A 13565-nucleotide genomic window follows, 5' to 3' on the forward strand; every position below is an offset into this window, starting at 1 on the left:
ACCTTCGTGAACCCACCGATTCCATAATCCGCTAACAATCGTTGGATCTCGACCAACGCGAGCAGCAATGTCGCGACAGGCTACAATCCGACTATTATCAAAGTCGGAAACGTGATGGTACGCATTTCTCCTCCTTACAGGAGGCATCAAAACAACGTTTCACCAGGCAACGCCGGGCAAATGCTGTTTGTGTATGAGAAATCGCTTGCAAACTCTCCTCATGTCAGAACGTTGTAGGTGTCGCCACCGGCGCCAACCTTGTGTGAATGCTCTGAAAATCTAATCACTTGCATATCGCAGCATCTTCTTCTTGTTGGTTAAATTTTGCGTCTGTAGCACGTCATCTTCGTAGTGTAGCAATTTTAATGGCCAGTAGTGTAGTTTACAGCATTGTTTCACATGCGTTATTTCACATGGAGTGCACTCCGAACCTAAGGCACTGCTGCCCGAAAGAAATGAGGTGGTCGAGCACGGTTAACTGCAGCAGCAGATGACCGCTACATTGTGCAACGGGCAGGAAGGGTCCCACGTGAAAGAGGGGGTGCAACTGCAACCACACTAAACAAGACTCCAAGGCACGACAGTGCCACGGCGACTGCGTGGGTGTTGCCTCTTCGCGCGACGACCTGTACATTGTGTTCCGTTGACAATGGCACATTTTTGATGGTGCCTAGAAGTGCACCAGCGAGGAGTGGAATCGTGTACTCCTCACGAATGAGAGCGGGTTCAGCCTGATTAGTGATTCTGGACGCTGCTTCATACGGCGAGGGGTGGTAACACGTAATGCATCCAGGAACCTTGCACAACAGATTATTTTGGTGGTGCAGGTGTTATGGCGTGGGAAGGCATGATGTTGCCTGGGTGTACTGACCTCCAAATCTTTGAATACGGTACACTCACAGGTCAGCGAGACTCCTTCCCCAAGTGCATCTTTTCAGGGTAGCATATGGTCCTGACTTTACTTGTAGAGATGACAGCGCGGGACCGCATCGAACAGCTCAGGTGGAGGAGATTTTTAAGGAGAGGGCATGGGGAGAATGGGCTGATGCGCCAGTTCCACCAACTCCACTGAGCACGTGTGGGATGCACTGGACACCAACGGCCGCCCAAAGGCGCTGCTCGATGAATGAAACGCCCTGCCACAAGAGCACGTAATCAACCTTCTGGCCAGCATGGGAGCACGTTGCTGAGCATACATTGCTGTCCACGGCGATCACATACCATATTAACAACCACTTGCTGCCTTTTATAATAACACGGGGACCATCAGAGAGCGGGATGACTTCAGTATCCTGTGTGCGGAGCTTAAATCTGGACTAATGAAACTTTTTCTAAAAAAGCAATTTTACAAAATACAAATGAAAATGAAAATCCTTTTATACATAGGCAGTGGTATCTTTCAAGAGGAACATTAATCGATGCAACCCCCTTTAGCAGCAATAACCGCCTCTAAGCTTGTCCTCAGTGTGTCCCCGGTAGCTGAGTGGTCAGCGCGACGGAATGTCAATCCTAGGGACCCGGGTTCGATTCTCGGCTGGGTCGGAGATTTTCTCCGCACAGGGACTGGGTGTTGTGTTGTCCTAATCATCATCATTTCATCCCCATCGACGCGCAAGTCGCCGAAGTGGCGTCAGATCGAAAGACTTCCACCCGGCGGACGGTCTACCCGACGGGAGGCCCTAGTCACACGATTATTTATTATCTTGTCCTGAAGCGACCGCACGCACTCTTTCCATATTCGCGAATCTTCCTTCGTTAGCGGTGCATATAAATGCGACATTAGGGTGCCTCGTCTTATTGGTAACTCTTTTGACTACGCTCCCAACATACTAGTCGAGAGAGTTCAGATCCGGGCTATTCGAGGGTCATAACTCCTTTGATCAGTACATTTCAACGTTATCCGAGAGCCAGTTTTAGACGAAATGGATCGTATGAAGTCCTCCTCTGTCGTCCGACGTATTGTTCGCTCGCTGACATTCAGTACTGACGCCAGTTTCCTCAGCGATTTCCCCTGGTCCTCCGGAATCAGCGTCTGTCTTTTCGATGACTGCCGCAATTCGTGACACGCGATTCCTCTCCGGGTTAGCGGAACCTTCCCCAGAGTTCTCCAAACCATTGTACTTGGCCACAGTATCGTAAACAGTTGATCTTGGGCACCCAAAGAATCGAACTATTTCAGTGGGCCGGACCGAGACTTGAACTCGGGACCTTTGCCTTTCGCGGGCAAGTGATCTACCATCTGAGCTACCCAAGCACGACTCACGCCCCGTCCTCGCAGCTTTACTTCTGCCAGTACCTCGTCTCCTACCTTCCAAACTTAACAGAAGCTCTCCTGCGGACCTTGCAGAACTAGCACTCCTGGAAGAGGGGATATTGCGGAGACATGGCTTAGCCACAGCCTGGAGATGTTTCGAGAATGAGATTTTACTCTGCAGCGGAGTGTGCGCTGATATGAAACTTCCTGGCAGATTAAAACTGTGTGCCGGATCGCGACTCGAACTCGGGACCTTTGTCTTTCGCGGGCAAGTGCTCTACCATCTGAGCTACCCAACCACGACTCATCCTCCGTCCTCACAGCTTTACCTCTGCCAGTATCTCGTCTCCTACTTTCCAAACTTAACAGAAGCTCTCCTGTTGACCTTGCAGAACTCTGACATGATTAAAAATTATGATACTTTCAGATGACACAGAGTCAGTATGAATGATTTACACGCACACACACACACACACACACACACACACACACACACACACATACACATAGGTACCTGCACGTGGCGCACAGAATTCTCGATTAACTGCTACAAAACACATTTCCCACTGTTTCTCGCAAACCCAAAGCTCTGTTAACAATATCATGCAGTGTGATTTGGTACATTTAACAACACAATGTTAACGTTACTTATAGAAGGTAGAAGTAACGTCAAACAACTGATATTTTTCCAAAATTTTGTATTCAGTACAGGGTGACCACTGCAGATAACACGTGGTCCGGAAAAAAAGTAAAAGCTATTTGTTTAGCTAGCAGGCCACATTAACCAGTATGACTACCTCGCTTGTACCTTTGTTGGTCAGGAAAATATGAATAGTAGCACGTCTTTTTTAGTTGCAACCTGTACTTGCAGTTTTTATTCGGTAATCGTCTCCTCTCCTCGAGACCTGTTCAAAAACGTATTACAGCGTAACATTCACGTAACCATGACGTTATTAAAAACGCAACAGAAAACCGAATTCGACTCTCCTCTCACAGTGCAGGGACCCAGGTTAAAGGGACTTGTCAGTTTGCTAAAGTTGACTATACACAAATGGAAACGCAAGAAAAATCATTCTGTCAACCACCTCCAGATGTAGAGAAGGTAGAAATGCTACTTTTTTGTGTGAAACTGATAAATGGGACTAAATAAGCGATGTGTACTTTCCTTGTGCTTCCATTTGTCCCCTGTCAAATGCAGCAAGTGGATGAGTTACGTTAACCAGAATACCTCCACTGTTTGTTATGTTCGTAATTACGTCATCTTTACTTCAATACTGCAGTGTGATACGTTTCTGAGTATGTCAAAAAGGGAGTAAGTGGCTTTTCGGAAAAAAATTTTTGGATGCTATTTAAGAAATATGTGCTGCAGTTTATTTCTTTGTAACGAACAAAGTTAAAAGAAAGACAATCTAACGGGTGGACATCACCCTGGAAGCTAAACAAAGTTTGAATTATACGTTTTTTATTTTATTTCTAGACAAAAAGTCATTTGGTGTAGTCAAGATAAATGAGATACCCTGTAGGTGTGGACAGATCAGTGAAAGATTCGTATCTTCGAATGAGAAGATAATCAGATTACAAGAAAAGTTCAGAATTTTAAATCCTTAGGACTGCAGATGTAACTATTCCCACACGAAGATACTGAATGATGTTGGGATGTAGTAACTTGATGTTGAAGTCAATCGAACCGAAAAACCACAGCAGCAAGCCGGCCGGTGTGACCGTGCGGTTCTAGGCGCTTCAGTCTGGAACCGCGTGACCGCTACGGTCGCAGGTTCGAATCCTCCCTCGGGCATGGATGTGTGTGATGTCCTTGGGTTAGTTTAGTTAGGTTTAAGTAGTTCTGTGTTCTAGGGGACTGATGACCACAGATGTTAAGTCCCATAGTGCTCAGAGCCATTTAAATTTGATCCACAGCAGCAAGATGCGAACCCCCTACCATAGTTTGAATTCAAGGTGGCAGTATACGAAAGCTTTCAAATGTGTATATATGGACGAAAAAGATTGCAACACCAAGGAAGAGTTGTGCTACGTAAACGAAAGTTGGTAAGCGTGTTTCTTCAGCTGAAAGATGATACCTACTAGAATAAGTGTGGCGCTAGTAGCGCTACTATTACTATGCAAATCAGGATGGATTTAAATATATACTGTAACGCCCGCAAGCGTTAGTTACCTTTGAGGTTGGATATGACAAGTTGAGAAAGACGCTGTTATCAACATCTCACTGAGTTTGAACGAGGTCGTGTAGTAGGACTGCGAGAAGCTAAATGTTCCCTCATTTATAGTGCAGGAGACTTGACGGTATGTAGCCACTGACATAATTGCTGGGGGTAGTGGTCACGAGAATGTCCAGTCGCGAGAAGACTCGTCTCCGTACTGTCACGTGGCACTACCGAGAGGGCAGACCATCGTCTTTGGCGTACGACTCTGGCGCATCACAATGGATCTGCAGCACCAATTTGAGCAGCAGTTGACACCACAGTGGCACAACGAATTGTTACAAATCGATTACTTCAACTACAGGGCCGAGAGGGGCGCTCTGTAGCGTGCATTAGTACACCAACCCCAAACCACTGCCAATTTCGACTTCAGTGGTGTCAATCGAGAGCTCACTGTAGGGCAGGGTGGTGGCCTGATGTGTTTTTTGATGAAAGCTGTTTCTGCCTCGGTGCCAGTGGCGGCCGTTTGCTGGCTGGAAGAAGGAGACCAGGTGAGGGGCTGCAATCAATGTGTCTGCTGGCCACTCACGGTGGACATAAGTCGGGGGTTATGGTCTGGGGTGCTATTTCATATGACAGCAGTAGCACTCTCGTCATTATTCGATGTTCCTGACTGCAAAACTGTACCCCAATCTGCTGATTCGAACTGTCGTGCTGACGTTCATAAACAGCATTCCAGGGGTTGTTTTCCAAGAGGATAACGCTCGCCCACATACTGCTGTTGTAATCCAGTGTGCTCTACAGAGTGTCTACATGTTGTCTTGGCCTGCTCGATTACCATCTCTGTCGCCGTTAGAGTACATATGGGACATCATTGGTCGACAATTCCAGCGTCATCCATAAACAGCATTAGCCGTCCCTGTGTTGACCGACCACTGTAAGGGATCCGTGATCCCACGAACATAGATGCTAGTATCTGACACTCAGGTCGATAGTAGACAGGAGTCGATTGTCAAGTGCTGCAGGAGGCAGTGAGACCTATTGTCGAGTGGGTAGTAGTACTAGAGAGTGTCGAGTGAAAAGGAGTGCGGGAAAGACGGGCAAGAATGGTGGTCAAGTAAAATTCACCGGAGTATGACGAGTGAGCACGTCCCCCTGATCGTAGTGGGCTTGACCCTCACTAATACCGATTCGCGAGTGATATGAAACAGAAAACGCGTCAACCGCGTCGGCCAGCAACAACCATGGATTGCAGTGAGGATTGTTGTGAATGTTAACCAACAGCATTGCGTGTGACGAAGTACTGAAAATCAGCAATCAATAAAAATAGATAACTGCAATTAGACGTGTAAGACGAAGGTAGCAACTGCCTCATAATTTGTGTGTTAGTAGGAAATATATATCAGTTTGTACATCGCAACCTTTGTGATCCTTAATAATAGACAAACTTTCAATCATTAGCTATTCCGTCTCAGAACAGCCGCATTCGGTTGAAATACTCCCGAAACCACAGCAGAACAACCGATAGCCTTTCGTCCATTAAGCACACGGTCATATATCATAATAATTAACTGTTTGGCGGCTTCGGTAAAGTACCCAAAACCCAATAAGGAATTCTAATCGGGGGGGGGGGGGGGGTTCATCTTGGCTCCCGTGAAAAGGACAGTTGCAATCTTCGGATCCGAACAATGATTTATTAAGCACCATTTTTGGTTTCAGTGGAATGACTTTTGCAATTATCGGACAATTTTAGTGCAAGAGAAATCCGGTATTGTCGTTACCGTGACTAAAATTACAGTATTCCAACTAGAAACAGTGTAATATAACATTTATGGTGAAATTAGAAATCGCGGAACGAAGCACATTATTTAGACAATACAGTGCAAAGTGACTGAGAAACAGTAGACAATTTGTTTTTATGGTTTTAAATGACAAGAGCAGTGTTAATAAACAGTGTATTGAAGTATGGACACGACAACCTGCGTGAAGTGCTGATAAATTCATACTCTAAGAAAAAGAGCTTTTGTGCGTAATCGCGAGTGAACCAGCCAAAATTCCGTTACGAAAGTATCAGGAACATGTTCTGAAGTGACTTTGTATCTGAAATTATCTTTTGAACGGTGTAAATCGCTCAATTTGATGTGGACCCATAAACTGTTACTGCATTTGTGAGTGTTGACTGTGGCGTAATTGTTGAATGACGTCACCCAAACTATGAGCGGCTAGCCAGAGCATTTGAAGCAGTGCAGCAGTTCCATACGCCGCGACAGCAAGGATTTGGACAGCGGAGATGTACCACACTGATCAGTGACTACAGCGGAGCCAAGTGGTTGAAGTAGTAACAACGACGACGAGGAGTTCGACATCTAGTGGCGAACCCGCGAAGTGCTGTGCCACCTACCCGCCGATCAACGAAATACGTGACAGCAGCTCCATCCCGTCGCCAACCACCGAACTACGAGACTGCGTCAGCGCGATTCGCCGCGAGCTTCGCTTTGCACACGGCACCACACCAGCTGTAGCAACGCATCGCCTGACAGCCGCCGCGCCGGTGGAGCCAACGCCAACACGACTAGTGCGCGACTTCAAACGTCAAAACATCGCGACTTCGACGAGCGTCGAGGGGTGAGTGAGGACGAGTTGCTGGCGCGAGACCAATCAATATTGCACTATCTTCAGAGCGCGGAAGGAACTTCAAATTAAATTTGTCAATTGCAGAAAATATAAGAGTAGTATTTTTTAACAATTTTTTTTTGCGAATTTTCTCTGAAGCCTGGTATGCTAATATGCATGTGTTTTCATGCTGTACAGCACAGAATAGTGTCTCATTTGCATTATTTATTGTAAACTACATGTTTATATGTCCTTTAAGTTGTGTGTATGTTACTTTGAGATTTTGTGTATAAATGCCGTCATTGATGTTTGATGTGGATAGGCTTCTGTAATTTATGGTGTTCAATGGAGAGGTCTATTTTGCCAGTCTGGGTTAACCGAATACAGTGAAGGATTATTTCGTTATTAGCTTATTAGTGAGTGTTTGGGTTCCTAGGAGGTTATTTTTATTCTATTATATTTTTTTTCTTATCTGTGCTTAGTGAATAGTTGAGAATGGATCCTGAATTGAAGGAGAAGGTTGTGGAGGAGGTAGTTAGGAAAATGGAGATAGGGCAGGAGGACAAATTTGAGTCAGGAATTGGTAGTAGTGCAATGTCAATGGACAGCCCATTGGGTCATTCAACTGGTTACCCTGAGACACCAGTAAAACCTATTGGAGAGGAACTGAGTCTAGAGGATGGAGAATCACAGTCAATAATATATGTTCCAAGAAATTAACAAGCGAATAGAAAGGGGAAATAACGAAATCAAGAAAGAAAACCAAGAAAATTTAAGGAAAGGACTGCAGGAATTCCAGGAACAGATGAGAATAACTCTTCAGGAGAGAGATGACAAGCTACAGGCGAAGATAGATCAAGTCCAAGAAGAGATGAACAATATGAGGGCAGAGATAATCGGAAAAGTGGAGGGGGATATCAAAGACGTCAAAACTGAATTAGAAGGGAGACTGCAAGAAATTGTAACACACCAAAACCAACAGATTAAAGATCTGGTACAAATTCAACAGCACTGCCAAGTGAATGTTGGTAAACTGGGAAATAGGCAAGTGAAATTGGAGGAGGCTGTGGAACATATAGTCACAAATGAGATCAAACAGCTGCAGGATGGAGTCCAACAACTAGAAACTAAAACGGAAGAGATTGATAGGAAGAAAAATAGTGCCACCTTAACAGTAGGAGAGGGCAAGCTCGTTACATTAGTAAATGCTGATAATAGGTATACCCAGACCAACATGGGGCAAAAATATAAACCCAAAGGGGCATTGCATCCAGTGATATTTACTAAGTGGTTACGAGGAGTTTTCCCAGCACACTTACGAGATGCAAATAAAATTCAGTTCGCAATAGACAGAATGGAAAGTGAAGCTTTCACCTGGGGAGTTAGGAAGAAAGAAGAAGTTGTAACACCATAGCTCTAATGCTCTACTCATCTATTTTATTTTATTTTTTTTTTCATTTAATATTACATCGTTAAGAACCTGTAAATGTTTTTGATTGAATAGATAACACAAAATTGTATACTCTTTTCTTTGTTAAAACTTTGATGTCGTAGTTTGTTTCAATGCAAAGTAATGTATCTGTACTGTAAATACTTTGTCCCATTTGGAGGGAACAAAACTTACTGTATATAATTGTAATTCTGTGTGAATAATTTTTTGTAGAAGTGTCAATATGTGAAAATGTTCTGTTTTATTTAATGTGTTTGTTTGCTGTAATGTAAACTGCTGACCTTCACTTAGGACTCTTAGTTATTCTGTATGTAAAAGGTGTAGTGGTTCCCCTCGGGAACGGAACTGTGAAGCGCGCGCAAATTGTGGTTGGCCTAGGTGGAAAAGGTGGAACTGATAGTCAGTCAGAGGCGAGCTACCAGTTGGAGATGAGCTACGAGTCCATGCACCACTATGTAAAGGATGCATATTGTGCGGATTCCGAGAGAGGCTTTTCCTGCTTCTTTCTAAGGCCTCGGATGGATGGATAAATAGCTGGAACTATTCTGGAATTTGTATCTGTCGTCGCCACCAAGAAATGACAGAGTACAGCAATACAGTCTGCGGATCCACCTACCAACATGCAGTTGCCACCACGTTGCGCAATCACTGTAACGTAATACTATAATGATGTACAGTGAAGGATCAGCTTAATGGATGTGCTAATGTGCTGAAATATAAGGTAATTTATATCTGAATTTATGTACCTACCTTGACTTTTCTCCTCATCATAACACCTCTCAGGGTCCTCTCCGTTTGAACTAAAGTGATTACCGAGTGTCCTTACTGAAAGTACGTTAAAACCCAGGTTGCTAATTAATGCCTATTGGACAGAGTAAAGTTAAAGTTAATGTGGCAAGAGAGTGAGTTAGAGTTAATGATGCTTGCTGAAATAATTTTCCTAGTAAAACTGACTATTAATGTGTTGTTGCCAAATTCAAATTAAAATTTCTCAAGACTGAGGCTTATAAAGTTTTGCTTAGTAAATGATCACATTACTACCTGTTGTTAATCGCAGAAAGTGAGTTAGTATCTTACACAAATGTTAATTTTATGTCTCATGGTAGTAAAAGTGGAGAATTGCATAGTAGGAAATTATATGTTCATGATTACTAAGTGTTTGTCTCTCTTGTGTGCATATTAACAGTATAAAGACCACTCACTTTGTGTAAGCCCTGAAAGTAATAGTGTATTTCGGTAGCTGTTATAATTTTGCAAATAGTTTGTGCTGTTCCAACTGTTAGTTTCAATCTTACCATAAACATATGAGTCTGTCAGAGTTCATTGCACTTGCGTATGGCCAAGTATAGGTTGTGTTTATCTGTTAAAATTACTAATAACTATTTTCTTCAATGGGAATGTTAATCATTCTTTTGCCTAGTTAGACTGGCGACCATTTTCCATAATCAGTTAAATAGTGCAGATAAACAAAATTTGTTTGTTACTTTTCGAATATTTACGTAATTCTGACTTTCACTTCCGATGAGCCACCTCCGTTAGGTACAACACGGTCAAACAACAAAATTCCTCTCAGAGGGTAACACTGTTCTGATGCATTATACCATAATTACTATAACAAAATAATTCTGTTTTGCAAACTGACTCCTACTTTAAGGTTATGGTGTAGCAGTAGCGGACAGGTAGTGTTATAAAGTTACCAGCTACAGTCAATTTGAGGAAGAGTTTTTAAAGAAATATTGGTCCAAAAGTCACCAGTGTGCAACACTTGAAGATTTACTGCATCACAAGTCCCTTAATATTTGGAGAGGTACCTTGAGAGAATTTGCTGAGCATCTATGGGAGTTGAATGGCTCAAATGGCTCTGAGCACTATGGGACTCAACTGCTGAGGTCATTATTCCCCTAGAACTTAGAACTAGTTAAACCTAACTAACCTAAGGACATCACAAACATCCATGCCCGAGGCAGGATTCGAACCTGCGATTCCAGACTGCAACGCCTTTAACCGCACGGCCACTTCAGCCGGCTTATGGGAGTTGAATGAAACATTGGAGCAGCCAGTGAATGACGACATAATGATATCAGCAATTAAAAGGAGATTAAGTCGTAGCATGCAAGAAAACTTATCTGGAAGCCTGATTAAAGATAAAGATACTTTAATGGAAGGTTGGTTGGTTGGTTTGTTGGGGGAAGGAGACCAGACAGCGAGGTCATCGGTCTCATCAGATTAGGGAAGGATGGGGAAGGAAGTCGGCCGTGCCCTTTGAAAGGAACCATCCCAGCATTTGCCTGGAGCGATTTAGGGAAATCACGGAAAACCTAAATCAGGATGGCCAGACGCGGGATTGAACCATCGTCCTCCCGAATGCGAGTCCAGTGTCTAACCACTACGCCAGTATTGGAGCAATTAGAAACTATTCGTGCACAGGAAAATGACCAAATGCATGGTCAGGATGAAGGTGGAAATAATTACTGTCAAAGTCAGCTTAATGGCCTACCGAATTACAGAGGTAGAGGTGGGGGTAATGGATATAGGAACTGTGGCAATGGTCGACAGTTTTACCACAATCATAGGAAAGATGATAATGACAGGAATTATGAGAGGGGAGAAGATATACAAAGGGATCATGAGGTACGAATTGAAGAAAGTTAAGGTGTAGGGAGCCAGCAGCTCTTTTGCTGGTATACCAAGTGGCGACTGGTACACTCCCAGCTGGGTGAGACTTTATTTCTTATTTCAAGTTTCACTCCTCTACCATCTTTCTCTATCCTTGGGTTAAGAAGTTAGTGTAGTAGTCAGAATAGATAGTGGTCATCCAAATAATTCAGCCAGGAACCATGTAGTAAATTTATAGTAGTTACTGTTGATGTAGAGTGTGAGATGTCAGAGAATCAATAAGTTAAAAATCAGCTTAGTGTCAGTAAATTGCAAAATTATTAGTGCCAGAAGTAATAAAATGAGAACCAGATCAGAAAGCTAATGTTTATAAAATGTGGTGGGAAGCTAATTGGTCTAACAAGAGTTTGTGTAATCTTATAGAGTTGTTTTGTGAGGCATGACAAGGTCACTGTTGTAAGAAAATTGAAGTAATGTATCAGCTTGTAATTAGGATGGCCTATAAAGAAACAAATACATAAGGAGATAGTTGTTCAAATAAATGATGTGAAATATGATGAACGGAGAGGCCAAGGAGCCTCAAGTGGTTTTTTTTCTGTAGTTATTGCAGCGAATATGGAGGGTTGATGTAGTTTTAAGATGTATATTTATTTGCAGTTGAAGTTGCTGTTAAGTTGAGGGAGTTACGTGTAATGAAGTGTATTGGGCACGAGATGTTTGAAGTATTGAAGTATATGGAGGATTGATGTAGGTTGAAGATATATATTTATTTGCAGTTGAAGTCGCTGTTAAGTTGAGGGAGTTACGTGTAATGAAGTGTATTGAGTATGAGATGTTTGAAGTATTCAAGTATAGGGAGGAATGATGTAGGGTGAAGATAGATATACATTTATTTGCAGTTGAAGTTGCTGTTAAATTGAGGGAGTTATGTGTAATGAAGTGTATTGAGTATGAGATGTTTGAAGTATTGAAGTATGTCATTTAGCACATGAGCAATACCTGTTTGCAAGTTATTTGTAGGTATACATGTTGATCTGAGGTATGCTGATAAAACAGAAAGGGTAACTTATGAGTAATGAGTAATTCATGTATCCAATTAGCTATCAGAGTCAATTATGGTTATACTTATATCAAGCTTTAGAAGCAGAATTCTGGCACTGTGTAATGAATAATAAATATCCATATAGCACATTTGGATTAATTTCAGTATAACAGGAAATATTGTACCTCTCATCTGAGCATTAATGATAACAGTTCACATATGGCAGTGTAAATGTTTGGCAAAATGAAATGATCAGTAATTTGAAATTTTTCGTTGGATGACCACATTAGTTATAGTGATGCAAATAGTTATGTAAGACATATTTAGTGGTATAATTGAGCATTTAATATTATTGAATCTGTAGAGGTACGAGGGATTGCAAACTAATTGCATAAGTCAAGGTGTAAATGCTATATTTTGTTTTGATATTCAATTTTTCTTGTGTTCAAAACTCAAATGAATAAGCTGTGAATTTCTTCCTTAACATTAATGTGTGTTGACAAGTGAGTTATAAGTTAGTGATGGTAGTATGGACGGCAGGAACCCCACTGAAAGGATGGCATACAAAAGGGGTGGCTGGCAGTCAACTAGTTTGTGTTCTTGTCTTTGCTGTAGCTAGTTTCTTATAACAGTAACAAATATGTAGTTAATGGCCCAGACAAACCTTTGAAAGTGAAGATTTTTGGTAACTGAATGTAAGATAAATGTTTGTAAAAATATTTGCCTTCCTATGTTAATTGAGATGGATTGATGTTGTATAATGTTTCTGTAGGGACAGTTTGCTACCGGAACAAATAGGGTATTATTTGTGATATTATGTAACTTTTCAGTATGTGAAGCAGAACTTATGTTCCTCATTTTCGTTTATATGCTATGTGATAATTTTTTCCTATTATTCTTTTTCGCCTGTGGCTACAAAGAAGGTTTTTAGGGCGGGGATGTAAGGGATCCGTGATCCCACGAACATAGATGCTAGTAGGTCGATAGTAGACAGGAGTCGATTGTCAAGTGCTGCAGGAGGCAGTGAGACCTATTGTCGAGTGGGTAGTAGTACTAGAGAGTGTCGAGTGAAAAGGAGTGCGGGAAAGACGGGCAAGAATGGTGGTCAAGTAAAATTCACTGGAGTATGACGAGTGAGCACTTCCCCCTGATCGTAGTGGGCTTGATCCTCACTAATACCGATTCGCGAGTGATATGAAACAGAAAGTGACAAGTGCCGAATTACGTGTTTCGCGTCAACTGCGTCGGCCAGCAACAACTATGGATTGCAGTGAGGATTGTTGTGAATGTTAACCATCAGCATTGCGTGTGACGAAGTACTGAAAATCAGCAATCAATAAAAAGAGATAACCGTAATTAGACGTGTAAGGCGAAGGTAGCAACTGCCTCAGAATTTGTGTGTTAGTAGGAAATATATATCAGTTTGTACAT

This window comes from Schistocerca nitens, chromosome 8 (genome assembly GCF_023898315.1).
Source record: "Schistocerca nitens isolate TAMUIC-IGC-003100 chromosome 8, iqSchNite1.1, whole genome shotgun sequence".
NCBI lineage: Eukaryota > Metazoa > Arthropoda > Insecta > Orthoptera > Acrididae > Schistocerca > Schistocerca nitens.